General features: G+C 48.9%; 1 protein-coding gene across 6 annotated transcripts in view; it reads left to right on the top strand.

Moving 5' to 3' along the window:
• Nucleotides 1–22,984, top strand: part of TSHZ2 (teashirt zinc finger homeobox 2) — a 405,639-nt gene that overhangs the window by 119,546 nt on the left and 263,109 nt on the right. The window contains exon 2 of one of the 6 annotated variants that reach the window (XM_053926472.1): nt 3,885–4,085. The exons of the other annotated variants lie outside the window; for them this stretch is intronic. The gene's annotated coding sequence lies outside the window, so the exon portion shown is untranslated. The remainder of the gene's footprint in view (nt 1–3,884; nt 4,086–22,984) is intronic. 6 annotated transcript variants of the gene reach the window in all.

Below are 22,984 nucleotides of genomic sequence, written 5' to 3'. Positions count from 1 at the left end.
TCGTCAGGCCTGGCTTTGACCGGAAGAACACGTCTCAGCCCCATCACCTGTCCTTTCTACTCCTGCTTTTCGTAACAGTTACCCTTCAGATCATATTCAGATTAGGGCTCATCCTAACAGGAAATTCCTTTTTAACAGAACATAAATCCCCACTGGCAGAGGTCACGTGAATGCACTTGAAAATAACCTAGTCTGTGTTCATAGTCTTCTTCCAAGCTCTTGGACTCCGTCAGCCCCACATTTGGGACTGGGAAAGGGAAGGGTAGGGGTGTGAAAGGCACCATCGACTTTGCACGTTCCAGAGCTTGCAGATTTGAGATTTACTCGAAGTGGAAGAGTGTCAGCTTGCAGTGAGATTGTGCATTCAGTACGCCCTCAGAGGGGGGCGAGCCGCAGAAGCCGGGCCTCTGGGAAACAGAAATAGTTGGTCTTAAAGTTCTCTGTGGTATTGTATCTGGCGGTAGAGAATAGCTTACAACAGATTAGCGGACTCAACATATACTGAGACCTCGTCAGAGTGATGCTTGCTGACACTATCAGCAGTTCCTGGAAGGGAATTTTCTTACTTTTTTCTTTCTTCTTTCTTTCCAGAATTTGTTTATTTGTTGCCCTGTGTCCCCGGCTATCCTTTCTCCCTTTGCTGTTTATCTCCCTGAAATAGTTGTGCATATCTAACCATATAAAAGCCACTTATTTATTGTTTGTTTATCTCTGTTCGGTGTAGCGGATGTTTATTTATAAGCTGCTCCTGTATCGAAAATGCGCCTGATCGCCGCCTGCCTGTTCTGTGCTCTGGCGTGTGCCCGACAGGGCCGTGCGTGTGTTTGCAACACTCAGATAATAGGAGTCCCTGCGTAAATACAACCGTTTGGAAGTCCTAAAGAGAGGTTTGGAATATCTAAGAGACAAGTAGAATATTCCTCTGTACCCTGAAGGTGCCATAATACACAGAGGGGAAAAAAACCTGTGCCCTAGAACTGACTTGGGGTGTGTTTTTGAACAATGAAAAAACCTGGCAGTCCTTGGGAGCAGGCTGATCCCCTCTCTTAAATGCCTTCAATACCCCACTCTTATCACAAATTGGCGAGGTTTGGTGTTTGTATAGAGCAGCCTCCCCCAAGAGCGTCCGCCTTCCACAAGCCGACCCAGGACCAAGTGAGCTGTCTGGTTCTCATCCGAGATCGGCTCTTCGACACTCACCGCAGTGCCTGACAGGCAGGTCCATGGACGTGTCCTGAGTGGGGGGTGCACGCTTGGTCCCCTTTGAACCAGGTCTCCTTTTTTTCTCATCTCTTATAAATGTATGCCTGTGGTCTTTGGACTGGTGTGCGCAAAGCACCCATGAAGGCGCGATCTCAGATGAGCACTCAGAAGCCAGGCGTTGGAGCCAGCCACACCTGCGTTGTACCTGGCCTTGAGCCTTATTAGTAGTCAGACCTGGGATGTGTCAGGAAACCTCTGAACTCCAGCCTCTCGTTTACAGAATAGAAATAGTACTAGAACCCCCGCTACCCCCACCCCCCACCCCACTCAGGGGCATGTTATGAAGGTGAAATGAGGTGATTAAAGCATATTGTTGAGTAAACAGCAAGCCACCATAAACGGCGGCTGCCACGCTGCTGTTCCCACTGCCACGTGGTCCAGTTAGATGTGTGGGGCACCTGGGTCAGCACGTCAGACATTGTGACTGCCAAGTGCGCACCTCCGTGAACACTTCTGGGGGTGTTGACTCTGTAGCCATTTCACTGTTCTGGGTCTTCCCCAAATAGCTGCTCACACCCGGACAAAGACAGTCGCGGAGTTTGCACAAGCCCCACCTCCACTGAGCTCCCCCAGAGTGGAGGCAGGAATAGTAGAAGGGAGGCGTGGTTATTCGGGCCTTCCGTTCAAGTTGTTCTGTGCCTGGGGTGTGCGTTCATTCCCTTCAGCAAGTTCAGAAGCATACCCGTGCACATGCTCACCGAGTCAGAGTTACCAGCGAGTTAGAATTGTGCCCAGAAACTCTGAGTCTGGCTCTCAGGAAGAGGCCTGAGTTGGGTTTCACACGCTACAGTCTTCCTCACGTGCAGGTGATGTTGATTCTCAGTGGTTTGTCCCAGGATGACCGGTCCCTGCCGGGGCCAGATCTTACCCATTTCTGTGTCCCCGCGACCCTACCAGCCTTCCTCATTCATTCGATTATGCGCTCAGCACATGCTGGTGGAGGCCCTGCTCTGGGCCAAGCCCTGTGCCCCATTTGGGAACACCAACAAGGTGTGTATGCTTGTGACCCTTACCTTCTAGGAGAGGGAGGCCACAAATAAAGGCTCTAGTTTCAGGTACTACCAAGCGCCATGACAGAAAAAAAATAATGGGAGGCAAAGAAACAAAGAATGAAGGGGGTGGAGCTTATGAGTGCCTCGGTTGGGTGGTCAGAGCAGAGTGATGTGAGGACGCGAGTCACCAGAGACTGAGGCAAAGCCTGTCCCAGGCAAGAGAGTTGCAGGTGCGCAGCCACTGGAGGGGCTGGAGGGGCGTGAGTGAGGGGCAGTGACGGCAGATGAGATCTGAGCTGGGGACACAGCCCAGACCACGCGGGGCTTTGCGATCAAGATTAAGCATTCTGGGCTCAGGTGGAAAGAAGGAGCAAGGAAGGAAGGAAGGAAGCAACATATGCAGGAGTGCGGGAGGGGCGCAGCCCAGCCATGGGGAAGGAGTGGGGTCACCGTGGTCCTGGTCACGGGGACACTGAGCTGTCGTGAGGCGGGCACGGCAGGGATGCAGCTTGCGCAGCATCCTCCCTCTTCCCAGTACTCGCGAGCTCTGCCAGCTTGCTGAGCCTCCGTTTCCGCGTCCGGGAGGTGGGGTTCACGCTACCTCTCTGCAGTGCCCTCTTCGGGATCGAGATCCTGTTCGCACGGAGAAGTGACTGCTGAGGGTACGTCACTTCACATTGCCTCGTGCCGTAGTATTTTCAATACTTTTCCCAAAATGACAAAAGAACAATGGACATGGAAGGGAGGGTGGGGGCTGTCCAGGAATTGGGCTGTGTGCTCACCACATTGCTCAGGCAAACCATTCTTGCCAACTTAAAAACCTGCCTTAGGTAATCCAGGGGTTCCTTTTTCCACGTAAATCGCTTTGAAATGAAAACACTAGTGGCTGAGGTGCTGGAAATATCAAGGGGAGCACTATGTAAAGTGCATGCATATTTAAACACTACGCTGTACACTGGAAACCAATACATAATAAAAATAAATAAATAAAAATTAAAATGCCAGTGACCTCCCATAGTCCACCTCCTTGGAATGCCCCCCTCACTCTCCCTGACCCAGTGTCACTCGTCACCTGTCAGTTCTTGGAGAGCCACAGGCCCCTGCCCACCCCTTCGCTCCATGCTGTTCGCCCAACTAGTCCTCACTGAGCAATTTAGGGGCAACTGGCACCCAGAACATGGTGTGAATGGCAGGCGTGTGCTGCCGCTGCAGAATGGAGGGTGGGGTCTCTCCATCGATGGACCCCTCTCCCATCCCCTCATTTCTCCTGGTTGACCCTAACTCCTTTGTAAGACCATGGCTCAAGTCCCGTGTCCTCAGGAAACCTCCACCAGCCTCCATAATGGGCCAGCCTCCTTGTGATCTGCTCACCTTGACCAGGAGCCTTTTCTGCGTAGCATGCATCTCAGTGGCAATTTTGCTTTCCTTCATGTGATTCTGGGCCTGAGGCCCATCTGCTCCACTGGAGCGGGCACGCCACCAGCTGCGAAGCCACAGCTGTTTGTCCATTCGTAGTTTCCTCGCCCTTCTCATGTCTCTGCAAGCCCGGCTTCCGGCTCAGGCAGTCAGGCCGTGAATGTCTGTTGAATGAATTACTGAACTTCCAGGACGCATCCATGTCTTTTCTAGGTCCTTTAACACGCACAGTTTTGTTACGCCAAAGGCCAGTAGGAGAAAGCCCAAGAATCGGTATCTGACTTCCCCATGACGGGAAAGGCTGATGCAAACATCTGGCAAGGAGCAGGTGGTCAGTATCTGTGTGCCGGAAGAATGAACTAATGGAGGAATGAATACATTTCGAGCACAAACTGATACCACTGTTGTCAAATGGTGAGTGTGAAGTGCAGCCTCCCCGACACAGTCACACGTGTGCCCCCACCCCCGGCCCCACTGGTGAATGAAGTATCTTCAACAGCAAAACTGAGAACTGTTTGGGGGCGGGGGGTTGAGGTTGCCCGTGCCCCTCTGTCTTCTGACCCTTCCCCGCTCCCGGCTCTAACTCGGCCCCTGGAAACCCCCGCTGTGGCCCTCCGCCTGTCCCTGGGCAGCAAGGGGAAAGCCCCACTCGTGTACGCTCACCTGCCTCCAGCGCAGCTGTGCCCGGAGGCTCACCTGCCCGTCCCCAGCAGGGAGCACTCGGCCAGCATCTGTTCCTGGCTGGAAATTCGGGTGCGTCGGGCTGTGATGGGAGGCCAGGCTCCCGCTCTGAGAGCTTCTGGCCCCAGCGCCGAGGCGCGGGCCGCGTCCCGGAGGGTTAGTGTGCTGTTTGCAGTGCCTGTCCCGAGCCCGCCCGTGGAAAGGCTGGCGTGCAGCTGTGTGTATTTGCCTCGCGTCTTGTTAGCTCAGGCGCTGTGACAGAATCTCACAGATGAGGTGGCTTAACCATCAGAAATCTATTTCTCGCCACCCAAAGGCTGGAATTCTGAGCTCAGCATGCCGGCATGGCCCATTCCCTCATGGCAGGCTGAAAGACAGAGAAAGAGGAATGTCCCTAACGTCTCTTATCGTAAGGGCACTAACCCATCCTGGGGCTCCCGCCTCCGGATCTAGTCACCCCCAAGGCCGTGCCACTCTGGGGTTCGGGCTTCGGTGTGTAAATTTTGAAGGGATACAAGCATGCCATCCGGAGACCTCGCCAGGTCCCTCTGGAGATTTCTGGGCTGTGTCATCGGTGCCTCCAGCTGGCGGCAGAGGCACCTCCTGCTAACCAAGAAGGACTTGGAGTCAGCTCAGACAACCCCAGCCAGCCGGCCGTTGAACAGACGTTGTCCAACACCCACGATGTGCTGTTGGGCTCTGTTCTGGGCTTTGGGGCTTAGAAGTGAGCAAGACGGGGAAACACGCCTGCCCTCAGGGAGCTTGCTTCCCGGACAGGGAGACAGATAGTGGTGAGTGTGTAAGATGGTCAGCCAGTGCTCACTGCTGCCAAGCATCTCAGACAGGGTGTGTGTGTGTGTGTGTGTGTGTGTGTGTGTGTTAGGCGTTAGAGAACAGTACAAGGAGAAAGAAGCAGTTTTAGACTGAGCTGAGAACCAAGTGATACGTGGGAGCCAGGCACTCAAATATTTAGGAGAAAAGTGTTCCCAGAAGGGGGACCGGCAAGTGTAAAGGTCCTGAGGCTCAGTTGATGGCACTGGTCAGCCACTCTGTAAAGAGCCATGGCCATGACAAGGAGCGGACACTTGGAGGGCCGCCTGGGTCCCACGGCGCCCTGTGTTCTCACGTTTTGGCCAAACCATGAACTAATCAATATGGTTCTCTCCGTTTAACCCAGTCTTTCCAAGATTTCCCTTAGTCCACCTGTCTCCCTATTCCTAAATGCCAGCCAGGTAGAGTGAGAAGTACATATTTTCATGAAGTCGTGTGGCACCCGCATTTCAGTGGGGCCACGTGGAGAAGTGACAGAATTACCACTCGTGAGAACTGCAGAATTGCGTGGTTGTGGATTCTGCTGTCGCTCACAGCTGTGGGACCCGCATGCTCAGGGAACCTGCTAGGGCATTCATGGGTGGGAGGAGTATCCAGGTGGAAGAGCCAGGTGCCTTCGAAGGCTTCTGTTGTACTGGTGAACAGCTCCTGTGGAGCAGCACAGTGATTGGTTGGGGTTAGTAAGGAAAGACATTTGGGAAAGGTTTCGTAAGCAACAAATGGTTTTAAATTTTAAGGCAGTGGGAGAGAAGAATGAAGAGTTAAAATACAGCAAGAAGGAGGAGGAGGGAAATGCTCACGTTTGGTTCACTAGAAGCAGAGCCTGAAGCAAGGGTTTGGGTACGTGATTGGGGCATGGCCTCAGAAACAGCTGTCCGGCAGTAAGGGACCCGACTGCAAAGCAGGGCTAAGGAAAGGTGTGTGTGGTCCAGGCAAAGTCTGACTTTCATTTGAACCACAGACAAAGGACTCTGGAGCATAAACCCCCGTGGGGTTTTCCTCCTCTGAGGCCAGGAAGATGGGCTTTTGTATCCCAGTGTCCACCGATCATTGAGTTGTGCATGTCAGGGAAGGGCCAGCCTCCCAGGTGAGGTGGCACCTCTCCACCTCTGAGGACAGTTCCCCAGCAGGGGGCAGCCGTGAGCAACCAGCAGCTCCCACCCAGGACAGCTGCAAGCTGGTGCCACCAGGAGGGACTCTCGGGTGCCTGTAGACTCTTTGGCACCCAGATTCTCTCCACAAAAAGTTTGCCTTTCCACAAAAGAAAATGCATCCATTCATTCATTCAATTGTGTTTATAGAGCACCTACTATGTTTCAGAAATCGGTATTACAACAGTGAGAAAAATGGATCTGTTGCCATTAATCACCAAATTTAAGCAAACGAGAGAGACAAAACCAAACAAGCCATCGTGAGAAATGTTGATAAGTGCTGTGGTAAAAGATACTAAGTTTTGTGGGAGCTCTTATTATGAGCCCTCAGTCCAGTCTAGGGGAGACAAACCAGAAATGTGCAGCCCAGCGCGCTAACCACGAACCCAGGCAGTCACTGAGCCCTTGAAGCATGGCCAGTCCCGAGTGCGGTGTGCTTTAAGTGGTAAACACACCCAGAATTTCAGAGACAGTGTATGAGGAAAGAATATGAAAGATTTCATCAATGACTTGTTATATTAGTTACATGTAAAAATGACAGTATTTTGGATACATTGGGTTACATAAGATATATTATCAAAATCATTTTTACTTGTTACTCATTACGGATAGAATGTGGCTCTCTTTCTGTTCCCAATGGAAAGCACAGGTCTCAGGCCCGATGAGGCCCTCGTTGGTACCCTCAGCCCCCCAGGGCCGCCTGCTGGCAGTCCGCTGGTTAACCTGCTGGCCACTGAGGGTGTCTCGTGGTGATGGAGCTGTAGCCAGGTTGCTCCCAGTTTAATCCTGAGCACTTCCAATGGTTTGGGACAACCGTGTTGTCTTCCGTCTTGTTTTTTGTAAGCCCCTCTGTGTGTGGATCCTCTCGAGGTCTCCCTCTGATACCCCGAGGCTCGCAGAAACACCACGTTCCCCCAGTCCCATACTGCCTTGGATCTTTGAAGCCTGACCGAGCGGCATTTCCATCCACCACAGCGGCAACCGTCCTTCTGTCGTTGCCTTTTCCTCTTCCCTGCATGATGGGAGCATGATGTGCGTCCACAGATTCGACAGTGAAGAGGCACAGAACTATAAGTGCTGGCAGTGAGTGTCTTTTCCAGTAATCTCCCCCTCCCCCAGTAAGACATCAGTCCACGAGAATTTTCACAGCACAGCCACACTAGCGAGCTCGGCGATCATTCACAGCATAATTGAAAGATTTCAAAAGTTGAACTGGAAGCATTTTTTGTCAGGGTTTATTGCATGTATTTGTATCTTTTTAAAAAAAGTTTATGAAAGTTCTATGACAAGAAGATAAATTATGGAACTGTAAGAACAGCGGAAATAAATGGATTCTGGAGACTGACAAACAGGGCAAATGACGAGAACATATAATTTTAGAACACAAAAAAAGGTAACTAAATTTGAAAAATTGCATTAGTATATCATTTTCTGTATATGAGCCATTAGAGGAAAAAAGTGGAAATTACACCCTGTAACAAAGTAAAAATGTTTTCAGTGTTTAAAGGTAATTTTGTAATACTGCTACTATTACTTAAACTCTTACCTCTTACAAAAATCCAGAGACAGGACCCCCGGTGATATTTCTTGTGTCTTAGGCAAAGAGCAACAATTTGAATTCCATTCAAATACATTTGTATTTTGCCAAGTGCTATCAAGCCCTGAGTTGCATAATTTGCCACATAAGTGAAATAGATACTTTTCCTCCACACATTTATCACTCTCCTGTGGGCTTCATTACTGACAATCAAATCACAGAAGATGTACAAAATTGTCATGATGCACTTACTTTTTCATGATATTCGATACAAATAGTACTCCTTTACAAATGGCCTTTTTTCCCTCTATTTGCCACGACATTTTTGCTGTCTTTTCAGGATTTTATTAAAGTTCCAGTGATAGGCTTCCCGTCCCCCCACCCCCAGTAAATATGCAGGATTCCTTCAAAAACATATGTCGGGTATTCCTATTGGGGGGAAAATAAAAGTACCTCAGACGGAAAAAAGCAATATTGCTCACGAGTAGTTCTTTAACTGCTGCTCCCTAAATGTGTGTGTGTGTGTGTGTGTGCGCGCTGTGTGAAGGTGTTTGAGAAAACTCTAGATTCCATTTCAAGTTCTCTCTCTTCTGAAATCCTAAACAATTATTGTAAGGATTAAATTTAGAGTCACACCGTTAAATGCCCCAAATCTAGTCAGAAAAGGTAAATGAGGTAGTAGGCTAGAAATGCATAGGCCACTTTGTCTAGCTTTTACTTTTTCACCTCTGAAAACATCGTGGGTACAGAGAAGTTTTAGTCTACCTTACATTCAAGAACAAGGACAATGATAACGGGCAGTTGTCACTCCACATTTAGTTGGCAAGACTATAGGGAATAGTGGGGACTGTAGTAAACTGTGGTAGAGGAAGCAGCTGCTCCCCCTGTCCAGGTTAGTGTTCCATAAGAGATGCTAACTTAATTTTTATTTAGTTCTTATTGAGAGAAGCCAGGACCCGTAGGAAGGGAGTATTTCTTGATTTTTAAAGGTTGTGATAACATTTTGTAAGTGTATAAACCTTGAGCAAGCCAAAGAAAATACATTTCCTGGCCAGATACAGCCTGAACACAGCCTGAGTGTGACTTCTGTGGAAGGGTCTTCTCCTGGGGAGGCAGCGGGGCCACCAGGTGAGGGTAATGCAGCCAGTCCTGACCCTCATCACCTCCCGACTCTCCCTCCTACAACTGATCTGTTGGAGACAGGTCATTTATTGATACGCGTTGCTTAAAATGTCTCTCCTTTAGCTGCACAGACTCCACCACTCTTAGCAATGTAAGTGGCATTGGGATCTTGAAAGTAGTTACTTCCCTGATGGACAGCCATCACATCATCTTCGTCTCATGAGTCCGAGTCTTAGCGCACAAACTGGAGACACACGGGGAATGTCACTTTCGTTGTTCAGCCCGCAAGTTCATTTCCATTTTCAGCTAAGCGAACAGCACATTTTAACTCCAGTTGGTTACAGTCTAGTCCTGTGAAGTCGAACTAGCAATCCAGATCCTATGCCAGCCCACAATGTCTGGCAGGATGCGAGGGGTGGCTCTCTGGGAAAATGGATAGCCCTCGGGTTACCGAGACACTTCTGCCACAGTCATGGAGCTCTCGGCGGCCTCTGGGCCATGCTTCTGCAGGGCTGCCTCTGGTGTCCTGGCTGCCCAGACCCACCAGAGCCAGTTTTCCTTCCTTCCTCTTCCATCCTCCTGCCAGCAACAGTTACCTCTTCCTTATCTGGGATGGAGGTGGAGAAGGGATGAGAGAGAGGAAGACCCACTCTCAACTCTGATCTGGCCAAATCCTCCTAGTTTCTCTAGGGGGTTAGGAGGTGGAGGGTTTGTCTACACTCCCTTCTGCCACATCCCCTCCCTGAGGCAATGAAGGCAACTCACACCTACGTGACCAGATAGAGACAAGACACAGTTCATCTCTCAGGACACATTTCTAGCGCCTCCCACCACCTCTGCTTTTGGACCCCACCATCGTGCTGGAGTCTTGCTAGGTATCTTAGTCTTTATTTTTCAAGACAAACCTGTGAAGTAAATATCAGCTGTATCAATTATCTATTGACAGGACAACACTGCATAACAAACGCCCCCAAACCTCAGGGACATAAAGCAATACACACTCAGCTCACCAACCTGTGGGGGCCCGACTGTCTGGGACGAGGCTGGCTGAAGTCAGCTGGCCCCCTGTAGAAATCTGGGGTCGGCTGACCTTAGCCGGGTCACTCATGTGCTTGGGGACTGCCTAGCTGTGGGCTGGTACAGGACAGCCGTGGCTACAGCCAGGCCTCTGTCCTCACCCAGCAGGCTAGCCTACATATTCCCTTCCTGTAGCAATGGCAGCGGGGGCAAGCGGGCAAGCTGGGTCATGTGAACCATTTTCACTTTTCTGTTTTACATCATATTTGATAACATCTAACATCTCAATGGACAAGTCACATGCAGTGCCAGATGTCAGAAGCGGGGACGCAATACCGTTAGCTGGCTAAGGTCAGCTAACAGAGGGAGAGCCGAAATATGGGGCCCAGAATGCAAATTCTGCCCCATTTCCTGAATCAGAACCTAAACTGAGAGTATTGAGCCAGGACGGAAGGGGGCTGCGCGTTGAACCCACACATGCTTGACTCCAACACTGTGCTCCTAACGACAGGATTCTGCTGCCTTCATTTTTGAAAGGAGCTTATGGAAAGGATTCTCCATGTTCAGGCAGCATCTTCCAGGCCAAATGGAGTGTTGAGTAATTGCCTGCTTAATATGGTTGATAAAGAAAGCAAACTCCAAGCCAAAACACTCTAATTTTCCCTAAACATATGTAATCATCTTAATTTTCTCTTTGCCTCTGCTGACAGAGCTTGGGGAAGACAACTCCTTCTTAGCACCAGCCAGTGTCTCCCTGAGACGCCGCATGCTGGGAGATAGGGCTGGCATTCTCTCCTGCTGAAAAGAAAACCTGTTTCATGTAATTCCACATCTCTCCTGGGCTGGCCCCTGCCCCTCCCCAGGGGTCTCTTTTGCTTGACACTGTTCTTTTACCCGACGGGTTCAAACTTCATGCTCATTTGCAGTGAGGCTAGTGTGTCTTGGGTGGCTGGTGGCCCGGGTTTCATTCCGATCACCTGCTTCCATTGGGGGACTGAATTTCCTGCAAAAGCTGGCTGAGCAGCACTTACAGGCAGCGCGTCCTGAGAGGCAGACTACATTTTCAAAGAAGGACACACAAACCCAACGTCAGGATGAGTTCCCTCTGTGGGCCGACAGGACCAGAAGTTGCCAGCTTGACTTTCTAGGCTGTTAAACTTTTCAGAATACAATGCGAGTTCCTAATCACAGATTCAAATGAAAGTAATAGTTGTAATATCAAGTTTCCTGAACTTTGATGGGGTCATTTTGAAGACCAAGTGGTACCGCGTGCAAAGCACTGGCTGCTGCCACCACCGATACTGTGCGTGGCAGCAGAGGAGCGAGGAGAAGGGCACTTCGTCCTGGGCTCCGAGCTGGTCCTCCCCACTGGTACCGCCGAGGGTCTTGGGCAGGTGACAGATTGTCCGCATCTCAGGCTCCTTTTTGGCAAACTGGAGGGAAATGGGAAGGCAGAGCTCACAGAATGGTTAGAAAAAGGAAATGAATTCAACCTATGCAAAACATTTCAAGCAATGTCTGGCACCTGGCAAACACTAGCAGGGCTCGCCTTATTATTATTATCATCATTATTATCATTATTATTATTTTCATTGAATAATCAAGATCCGAGCCCAGGCGTGCCTGACTTCCCTCTCACGCTCTGGCAGTGTTCCTAACTGGCCCCTTAGTGATCTGGAGGGGCCTATGGGTCCCTCATTGGCAAACTATTTTAGCATACGTAAAATGAAATTATAAAGATGACCCCTAAAAACTCAATTATAGAAAAATGCAGTTATCGAAATATTTTCAAACAGTTGCTGATGTGGGTACGAATGCACTTCTTTATTAACATTTTAGATAATACTATCGGGAGGCCTCATAACTATTATAGTATAATCTTGAAATAGTAATAAATGTCCGCGATAGTTCCATATTTCTGTGACACCTGCAAGGGGACGTGACAACATGTTGATTTGGACTGGTGCTGAAGTCCCACGTCCCCTGCTTTGGTGCCTGCACTTACTCGTATGGTTGAGGAAGTGCTAAGTGTCAAGTAAAGGTTGGTGAAAAAAAATTAATTCACATTCGCGAAATGCCTGAACTCATGGAACCCGTAAGGTCTATGGGGTCTCAGGTCAAGACCCCGTGTGCCCACTGCCTCTGCAGGAGCCATTTTGAGGAAATAATACACCAAAAGAACGCGAGTTCTCGGGAAGGTGAGAGTTCCTTGCATGTGGATTCTGCAGCCCATACGCACAGACTATGTTGGCCAGAGAGGGTGGCCGTAGAGGAGGCTTCCCCGCAGCTGTGTGGAAGGAAGGGTCCATCCTCCAGGATGTGAGCAAGATCTAGGGAATGCTTCTGTCTCCTAATCTGATGTCCTATGTGGAAAAAGATTGTCACTGGGACCAAGCCAGCGAGGGGAAATGGAAATGTGATACCCCTGACCTCATCCAAAAAAAAAAAAAAAATAGCTATTGTCACTAGCCAGAGATGCTGAGCGTATTTGTAGGTTTGGGGAGAAATATATTTATTAGTGAAATGGAGCTTACTGTGGAGTGAGTAAAGGTGAATTATTTGTCAGACGGCTGGAGGAGGTTTATGCAATATAGTATTATTGAGCGGGGCTATTAACAGAGTGAATTGCTATTGTGACATGCCATTAAATTGTTTTTAGTGTCCACAAAGGTATCATTCAGGAGCTGGCAGGGTTAGTAACAGAGTTGTATTTTTGGTGGACAGCAGCAGATCTCGAAACAAAATAGCATATTTTACAGAAAAGTAAAATACGGTCAAAGCCAGAAGTCTGCCAGCAGTGGAGACCGGGGGTGCTCAGTTGCAGCTGCCTGTCAGGAGTCCCCGAGACTGGGCATCAGAACAGGCTTGGCGTACCCCACTGGGCACGCGGCTGAAACCTGAAGGGCCGTCAGGAAGTGGAAAGCAGGAGTAAGACGAAGAGAGTGGTCCGAACTGGGGCACTTCCAAGAGGTCCTGTCTTGTCCGGGGGTGTGTTGCCAGCATTTGTCACGGAGGTTGGCTCAATAATTACTTGGTGGGGAAAAAAAAACAAAGGAAGAGAGGATAAGGTGAGGGAGGGAGGCTGGAAGAGAGAGAGAGAATAAATAGGAATTACCCAGCTGAGCTATTGGTGATATAGATGCTTATATGTATCTAGGTGCACATGAACATTTATTGATTCATTTTTTACTTTTCTTTTTTTCATTGTTACTCTATTATAGTTGTCCCACTTTTTCTTCCACTTTTACCCCTCCACCCAGACCACCCCTCTCTCCCACAGTCAATCCCCTCTATCCCTTCTCTGCTGTCCATGTCCATGGGTCACTCATACATGTTCTTCGACTAGTCCCTTCCCCTTCCTTCCTCCATTCTCCCCTTCCCACAGCATCAGTCTGTTCCATGTTTCCGTGTTTCTGGTTCTATTTTTTCATTAGTTTATTTCGTTCATTAGATTCCACTTGTGAGTGAGGTCATGTGATATTTGTCTTTTGCCAACCAGCTTATTTCACTTGCCCTCCAGTTCCATCCATGCTTTCACCAAAGACAGGAATTCTTTCTTTCTGCTTCATAGTATTCCATTGTGTAAATGTTCCACAATTTTTAATCCACTCATCTGCTGATGGGCACTTAGTCTGTTTCTAACACTTGGCTATTGTAAACAGCACCACTATGAACATTGGGGTGCACAGGTTCTTTTAAATTGGTGATTCAGGATTCTTAGGGTATAATCCCAGCAGTGGGTCACTGGGTCATAAGGCAGGTCCATTTTTAGTTTTTTGAGGAAATTCCACACTGTTTTCCACAGTGGCTGCACCAGTCTACATTCCCACCAACAATGCACTAGACTTCCCTTTTCTCTACATCCTTGCCAGTTTCTTGATTTATTAATGATGGCCATTCTGGCAGGTGGGAGGTGATATCTCAATGTAGTTTTACTTTGCATCTCTCTGATGGCTAGTGATGTTGAGCATCCTTTCATATGTCTCTGGGCCCTCTCTATGTCCTCCTCAGAGAAGTGTCTGTTCAGGTCCTTTGCCCATTTTTTAATTGGGCTGTTTGTCTTCCTGGTGTTATGTCATATGAGTTCTTTATATATTTCGGAGATTGAACCCTTGTCCAATGTGTCATTGGCAAGTGTGTTCTCCCATACGGTTGGTTCCCTTTCCATTTTGGTGATGGTTTCTTTAACCATGCATTTAGCCATGCAGAAGCTTGTTATTTGCCTACTAAGTGTCAGCCCCTGTGCCAGGCACTAAAAATGTGTACTTAATGAGACAGAAAAGATTCTAGCTCTCAGATAAATTGTATTCAACTGAGAGATTCAGAAACAAATACAAAATCGAATTAGCTTATTGCAAGATAGTGCAAGATTGCTGAGTGTTATAAAGGAAACAACCAAAACCCCAAAACACTGCAGTGAGGTAGAGGACAGCTAGAGAGAAGAGGCTGCTTCGGGCAGGGTGGTGACACTGGAACTGAGACCTGCTTGATGACAAGGAATGGACCATGGAACTATCAGAGGAGATGGACATTTTACTGAGGGCTCCCCACCTGCAAGCCACGTGCTTGGTGCTCGGCACCCTCATTTCCTTTACTCCCACATCAACCTGAGAGGGAGAGAATATTTGTAACAACGTCACAAAGGACAAGGAAGGAAGGGAGGCTCAAGGGGCAACGCAAACTCGCTCACAGTCACAGAGACCGGGGCAAGATTGAAACCCCACCCCGCTGGACCCCAGGCCCCCACACTGCGTCACGGTGAAGGGCAACGCCTCGCTCGTGATCATGCAGGTTGGAGAAGTCTTTTCCACTGTGGTCTCTGTTCTTTGGTCTGCAAATGAGTGTCAGATTCAGTGCCAATCTGTGGCTATTTTCGGGCCGGTCACCTGGCTCACTCGGGAAACGTGTTGGTAACCCAGAGAGCAGGCTGCATCTTGAGCCTGATGCCTAAAGGAACCTGAAGGAAATGGATGTTTCACCCATATGGCCGAATAACTGAGGCATCTCCCTAAATTCAGTAAGGGAAGGGGGACGGGCCATGGAGCTTAAGGAAAACACATTCTTCATTCGAAGGAGTTGTCTCAATTCCATCTAGGACACATTTCCTCAGAGCTAGGGTCTTATGAGCTAAACCATGTTGACTGTTAGAAAGACAGTATAATTTTAGCATCAGCCAGCCGCCCACGACCCCACTTCTGCCTTGGGGTGTTGGTTTTCTTATTGGCTTCCTTGTCAGTGCGCGCTTTGTCCACCAGGGCCGTTGGAATTCATGTTTCTTACCAGCGTTTTTCCTTTGTTTTGTTCACGTTTTAAGACAGTGGATTGCTACTAAATGTTGGCGTGTGTATACATATTAATATATCTTAGTCAGTTACTGAAGCAATGCAGTTTAAACGACAAAGTACCATCATTGTTACTACTAATAATATTACTTTGGCTATCGAGTCATTAATGTGTTTTTATAATATCGAGTATTGGGGAGTGCCAGAGCAATGGGCGAGAACCCTTTCACGTCATCAGGAGGAGTTCAAAGTGGTAACAGCCTCTGGAGAACATCGAGGAAATACATCAAATGCCTTTGAAGTGAGCGTGGCCCACGACACAATAATTCTATTTCTAGAAATTTAGTAGGGTGTCCACTAACACATATGTAAAAGCTATATGTGGTGAAGTCTTTGTAATATGGGGAGATTAGAAAGGGGCTGGTCATTTTAAAACGTGGCAGAACTTCACAGTGGGTTGCCGCCCACTATTAAAAATCCATGCCCATAAAGTGGCAAGTCCCTGGTCTATTAAACAGGGTGGACAAAAGGCAGGTTACAGAACAGTATGTACACTATGGTTCTGTAGCATACGATACCTAGTTACAGCTATAGCCTGTCTAGAGAGAGATGAAACCACAGGTAAAGTGGTAAAGGTGATATATCGTTATTATGTAATATGGTTATATTATCATGGTATGACTTAGCACAGGTCTTTTTTTTTATTCATATTTTTTATCACTGCCACATTTTCTCCGTGGAACGTGATGTATTGTTAGTCAGGGGCACACACACACACACACACACACAATGCATGAAGGCAGAGTTTAAGCTCCAGGCTCTGCCGTCATTGTCCCCAGTGCAGCTTTGTGGCATGTGCTGTCACCTCCGAGGACCACAGCCTCTGTGGGGTGGCCGGTTCCCCAGCTCTGGTCCTGGCATTCTTCTGCTTGCCTCTTACTTTTCAGCGCAAACCCCTGGCCTGACCCACCATGTGCCCCGGCTGTGTTGCCCCTACCAACCCCATGCCAACGGTATCAGCAAAGCTCAGAGCTAACTTTACACTCATTTCCTTCTTGAAAGGGCAGCCGCCAGAAGGCGTCCTTAGGGATGTGGCGCCCTGTCTCTTGTTAACGCCCTTCAGGGAAAGGGAGCAGCGGCACGAAAAGGAAGGAAAAGGTGCTTGGCTCCCTCTCACTGCGACAGGCCTCATCCGTGGAGGTCAGAATTTCCTAACACTGGATGCCAGGTGTCAGCCCGTGTCAGCCTCGGGAAGTGGTTATGGGTATTGTCTACACAAAAGTGAGAGAAACGAAAGAAAAGAAAAGGGAACTTAGAGGGCAAGGGAGAGCCAGAGCCAAAAGTTACCTTTTTGCTTTTCTTTTGAAGTCCCAGGGCTGACTGGTTTCAGAGGCATTTGTAAGCTGAAGAGCAGTGTGGTGCGCAGACAGGATCTCAATTCTGGGCTCAGAGTACCCTGGTGGGAACCCAGGCCCCACACTCCCGGCCTTGCTTGCCGCCTTGACGGTGTGGTTCATCCATTAAGACTTGCTCTCAGCAGCCAGACACCCAAGTTCTCATCCCAGCTCAGCAGTTTCTAGCGGCCTGACTTTGGGCAAGTCACGTAATGTCTCTGGCCTCCACGTCCATTCGAGCCAAGTGAGGAAGTGCTCTCCTCTTCACACTGGATAAGTAGCCGTAAGCCCCTGATACATAGATCATGCCTCCTAAGCAGGGACTAATAATACCCCCCTCGATGATAACGATTTTATTCTCTGTATACGTCTCACAAAGAGGAAGAAAAAAACAAGGAGATGCGAAGGGGGGAAGAGAAACCAGCTTAGCACGGAATGGAGCCCCGAGCCCGTGGGGTGGTAGGGGTTTTGTTTTTTGTGAACGGAAGACCGTCACCGGGACATCTGTGTCGGCATGTGCGCGCTCCTCTCCCTATTAGATTACACGTTTCAGGACAATAAATCAGCGAAAGAAAAGTAATAAATAATGCATGCTGAAAATGTGATCATGTTTATTAAGAAGCAACAGCCTTGTCATCTTCATTTTCTTCTTCAGTGACTCTCCCCTCTGAGGGTTTGCTCTGCAGGGACTCCCTGCAATTTAGCTGGAGGCCATTCTCTGATTCTTGTTTGCAAAAATACCTGCTATGCAAAAATCAGTTAAAAGCGGAGCAGCCGCGGGGCCCTCTGATAAGTCTCCCATCAAATCCACCCCATCATCAAGGACGGCTTCCCCAGCAGCAGTGAGGGTTGGGGAACTGCGGAGGTCCAGCTTCCTGGGTGCATATCTTGCTCTTTCCCACACTCTGCGTTCCCCCTCCAGTCCTTCTGTGGCCACTTTTTCAGAAGTCTCTCTAGGTTACTGGATTTTGGGAAAGAAGGGGGGGGGCACTCACTTTCCTTTTCCTAGTAATTTGCAGCTGCTAAAACAATAGGTTGACATTTGTGGGTCATGACATCCAACGCCTGTCATTGGACTTGCACTTGAATGACCCTGAAAACCAGGAACCACACTGGCAAGCTCATCTTCCAGAGCTGCGAGAACAGAGCAGCAAGTGTTCTGCGTATTGAAGAGAAAGAGAGAGAGGGAGCAAGTGAGGGTGGGAAGCTGGGAGAGATGGAGAGAAAGAGTCCAGGGAAAGAGGAGGCAAGAGAAAGGGGGGGAGACTGAGAGTCAAGAGATCAGGGACGTGCAAGTGGTCCTTGGACCAGCCTCCTGGCTTGAGTGGGAGGCACCCTCGCCTTGCTCTCCGGCCTCAGCATTCTCTGGGTTTTGGAGAATGGAGCGATACATGGGACCTTCGCAGGCCCTTGTTCTGCTAAGCTCATGACTGAACGTTAGCGCCATAGCCTTTGCTTGAGTGTCTTGAGGTCCGTGTCCCGCATTCTGGGAGAGGGTTCTGTCCCTCGGCAATGGCCCTAGCTTGGGATTAAAGGCAGGGGTGGATTGATTTATATGTCTCTGAAATCGAGGTGACTGCTATTATGCCTTCTACCCTGGTGAGTTAACCTCAAGTAGAGAACTTCCCCTCCCTGACCTCGAATCTTTAAAAAACAGAATCCCCTCTGTTTCTCTCTCTTCTCTCTACTTGGACATATTATTTCTATTCCTCTCCATGGGCTTTTTCTCTCTGTTCCCCTTACTAGTATCCTCACTGCAGACCTGCCTCGTCTCGCTTCAGGTGTGGGTATGATGACATTTCGTCATCATCAGGTGCCAAGCCCGGCACGATTGAAACACGCTCACTAACTCCGACACCCCCCGCGTACACAATCCACATTGCATGAGCTTGCTCTCACACACTGTTTATCAGGATTTTGTGTTCACTCTAATTTATCCCTGAAGTTCATTTTAATTTATTTGTTGACCCATTGTTTTTTTTCATCCTTCCTCTCTTTCCACTCTCTTTCTACCTTTCATTGGGCGTGTGCCTCTCTCTTGCCCTTTCTCCTTCCTTCCTCTCCCTGCCCCTGCTGGCCTTGGTGATGTCACAAAAGCAGTAAATTTTTACGGCACTCAGTGCACTGCCTGCCTGGCCTTTCGCTTCCTTCCGGGGGGTGAGTCCAGCCCCAGAATTCCCTGACCAGACCCTGTGAGCCTGAGATCTCACCCTCTCCTACCTTGGCCGCTGTCATTGTTGACTTTGACTTGACCCCCTTTTTTTCCTCAACCTGGTCCCTTCAGCCACAAGCTCTGATCTGCTACTTCCTTGCCTTTGATGTGTCTCCATTTCCTGTAATTAATCTCATTGTCCCCATGGCTCAGCGGCTACACAGTCAGCCATGACGATAATGTCCCAGGTTAGAGCGGCTCCAGTATCTCCCCAACTTGTGTCTGTCCCTCTCGGCTGCTGCTGACGTGGACAGTCTTTCCCGGGGGTAGGATGGACACAGGCCCTGCAGAAAACACAACACCGACTTCTGTTCAAAGCAAATCAGTCTGACGTAGGCCGAGGCGCTACAGGCAGGCGGGGATTTACATCCTGAACACAGAGCTCTGTTTATAAATAGTATTTTTACATTTTTACTTATATCGAGGTCTATGTATAGTCCGTGTTCTTAGGAAAACCAATAAAAATCAACTGAACAGCCAGCCATTCCAATAAAGCCTATCACATTGCCAAATATAGTATTGGAAAAATTGTCCTAACTTTGCACATTCTGTATCAGAGCCAGTAACACTCTGCATTCCTGATTTGTCCTTATCAACATTCCCGACACTGACAGCGGCCGTTTTCGGGACCCAGAGGTCTGTCTGGCCGAACCCCGTGCCTGCTGGAACACAGAGATTCGGACAGTCTGTCCTCTAAGATCTTTTATAAGAATGTTGTCCTTGCATTCTTTGATAGATTTGTTTCTCTTTTTCTTAAAAAAATCAGGCCACATTTTTCACGAGCAGATCCTTGATACTATCTGGAGGCATGAGCACCTGTGAAAACATTTGAAAAATTAACCACATTCTGGCAGCTGTGGCCGGTAGTGAGCCTCAGTTTTCCCGCCTATGAAGTGGGCGGGACTCACCAGGCCAACCTAGTATGTGGACTCTGTGAAGTAACACATAAAGGGGTGCTCTGGACACCCCAGGACATGCTAACATGAACACGTCCTACGGCTACCCTCCTCTCCACCTGGCAAATGGAGCATCTTATTATCTTTCCTCCAAAACCATCCACCAGGAGGGTTTGGGGGGATTAGCCAATGAAGGTTAGCAAACCATGTTGCGATATTAAATGGAAAGGTTTTTGTACCAAAGAGGACAATTTTTTTTCCCCTGACACTGCAGAATCTCCAGTGTTCGTTTTACCTGGAGCATAACATGCCTTAATAAAGATTGCCTGGCAATGGAAGACTTTACCAACTGAAATCAAAGAGAAAAGCTTGTTCGCGTATCTCAGCGTTTGGAACTGGCCAGCGTGGGTCTTCTGGAGGAGACGTGTCCTCTCCACGTTGCTCTGAAGCCTGCGTTTCCCACGCGCTGACCCTGCATGGCCAGGCTCACAGTCCCGTTGCCACCGAGCCACCTCTGTACCTCTGTCTCTGCGCATGTGTGTATAATTTTACATAAATAAGACCAAAATACAGGTGCCTCTCTTATATTTTAGTTTCTCATTTTTCCTTTTTTCAATGCTTGACCCTCTCATTCCTGCTTCCACACCACCCACAGCTCACCTACCTGCCCCACGCACCCTCCCTGTCCCACCCCCAGCCCATGATGCAAATCAACAACTTGGAGAGACCTCTGCCAGGCTCCTGTCATGGACACTGTGATGGTTGTCCTCTCTCTCTCAGGTTCACACACACGTGCACGCACGCACACGCACACACGAGTTGTGGCATTGTGTGTAGGGTGAGGTGTTTTTTTTGGTCTTTGGGCTGTATGTGTGAAATGGAATGCATCTTCTAAGAAGGAAGATTTTATATTTGCGTTTGGATGCTTTTATTGCATTTTAAATTATCATACAGTAAAATTGACTTTTCTGATGGTGTACAATTCTAGAATTTTAATGCATGGATAGATGTGTATTATGACCACAGAAATTAGCCTAGAGAAGAGTCCCGTTCCGTCCCTTTAAAAAGGCTCACCCCTCCTCCCCTCTGTAGTCAGGCCCTCCCCCATCCCTCCTCCCCGCCCCCGCCTCCCTGCTCTCTTTCACCATAGATCTGTCTTTCTGATAGTGTCTATAGATAGAAGCCCGCGTAATGAACCTGTTGGGACCGGCTCCTCTTGCGCTGCACACTGCCCCGAGCCCCTGCTGGCCACTGCACACAGCTTGTCAGTCAGTGCCAAGGAGGGTCCCATTGTGTGGACGGGTTGCCGTCTGTTGTCCTTGTTCCCGAGAGCGAGTACTTCACAGTGCTCCTTCAGCTCCTTCGGAGTGTTTGCTTTGGGATTCAAATTCTAGCACTTCAGGTTTAGGTAGAGAGTTGATACGAGTGCATGAGTTTTGCCAGGTTAAAATATTGAGACCGTCAAGGGACAGGCACACTCATCATTGGGGGACTTAAAATTAATGCGAGCCCGAGTGGCAGGTGGACCACGGGGGGAATAAAAACAACAGAAGCCCCTGCACATGGATTGGCTGCCTCCTCCCACCAGGCACTGTGCTGGGCACTCCCCGTCCAGCCTCTCGAGCGCTCCCCATGCCTGAGGTGCAGGCACTCCTACCGGTTTTCAGGAACAGGGGCCTGAGGCTCCTGTGCAGGTGACAGCCGAGGCCCAGGGCTGAGCTGTGGTCTCCAAAGGTGTCTCCCTCCCAATCACTGGAACTTTGCAGAAGCCTCTGCTTCTCTTGGCTTTACTTAGAGTTTCAAGTCTCTTTTCACTCAGTGGTTTAGATAAACTTGGTATCATAGTTTCCTTTCATTCCCTTAAGTGATGCACGTTGCTTTACCCAAAGAAAAGCATCACATTACACCGTTACACACAAAAAATTTATGGAGAAAGAAAGAGGATGAAAAAAACGTTTGAATTTCTGCCCCCTCCCTAATTTTCCTTTCCTGCTGATTAAAATGACTGCTGGATTTTTTTTCTCCTCTTGTGTTGAGTGAAGACACTCAGTTCTTATGTACAGAAGCCAGATGAAGGTGGAATTGGTTCATCTGGTTGAGATTATTCATAGGGGTAGGGGCATGTGGGGAGGCCCCACCCCTTGTCTGTGGCCCCATACCACCAAGGGGGGGACGACGGAGCTTGGGCTTCCTAAAAATGTAAATACGGGAAGTGAGTGATGTGCCTACTGTAATTTCCTAATGCGGTTATGGCCTGGTGATTATTTGTTTGCCTTTATCACTGATGATAACTTTTCCATAACTAAAAAAGAAATCAAAGAATTAGATGTACAAAGTACAGGGAGGGCTGCCAGACGACAGTTTTCTTCCATTAGCTACAAGGCGTCTGCAGCTGGGCAGAGCGACGACGCCTACACAGCCGTGTTTCTTTTTTCTTTCCTTCTTTTCCTCCCAAACCCTGAGTATGGAGTATTCTCCTGCAGGAAGGAGCCGTCTGGCTCTGTCACCAAGAACTCAGCCCCAGGAGCTCACAGAACTGCACTCCGAGGAGGCAGCTCAAGATCCTGGCTTCTGTGAAAGGAAGTCTCTGAATCAGGGACTGCCAGGAACTGCCCCTCCACCAAGGAGCCAATCTAGGCCGCCCCCCTCTCTCCCCCACCCACCTAATCTGCCTCTACTAAACCTGCTTGGCCTACCTTTGCAATGGCTCCACCCGCACTGCTCCACTTCAGCCGGGCCTTCGCCAGCTTTCGGGTGCGTTAAACTCATCACCTCCCAGGGTCCCGGGGCTCCAGCCCCTCTAATCCGTTCTTCTTACTGGCTCCAGAAGTGTCTGTAAGGCACAGCTCTGATCCCATCAAGTATTTCTTAAAATGCTCTGGGTCTCAGAGCTGCAAACAATGTTTCCAGACAGGCAGTGAGTGATGATTTGTGGGTCATACACAAATGGATATGTTTTATTTGAACAGTAACATATTTGTTTTGAGTTATATCTTATTCATGGTGGTCCCGCTTTTCTATGCGTGATGTTGACTTTATAACCTCCTTTTCAAATAAATTTAATAAAGTGTGTGTTTTTAGTGGGATGCTCTGAAGAGCTCTGAATCGATGGCCGGCTGCAGCAAACACCGTGGAAGTAAAAGTAGTGCGCAGTGGCCGAAGTTTGGAAAACACTGGCGGGGTGGAAACC

This window comes from Desmodus rotundus, chromosome 6 (genome assembly GCF_022682495.2).
Source record: "Desmodus rotundus isolate HL8 chromosome 6, HLdesRot8A.1, whole genome shotgun sequence".
Classification (NCBI taxonomy): domain Eukaryota; kingdom Metazoa; phylum Chordata; class Mammalia; order Chiroptera; family Phyllostomidae; genus Desmodus; species Desmodus rotundus.
The sequence above is the reverse complement of the archived record's forward strand: the minus strand, read 5'-3'. Positions and strand labels throughout refer to the sequence as shown.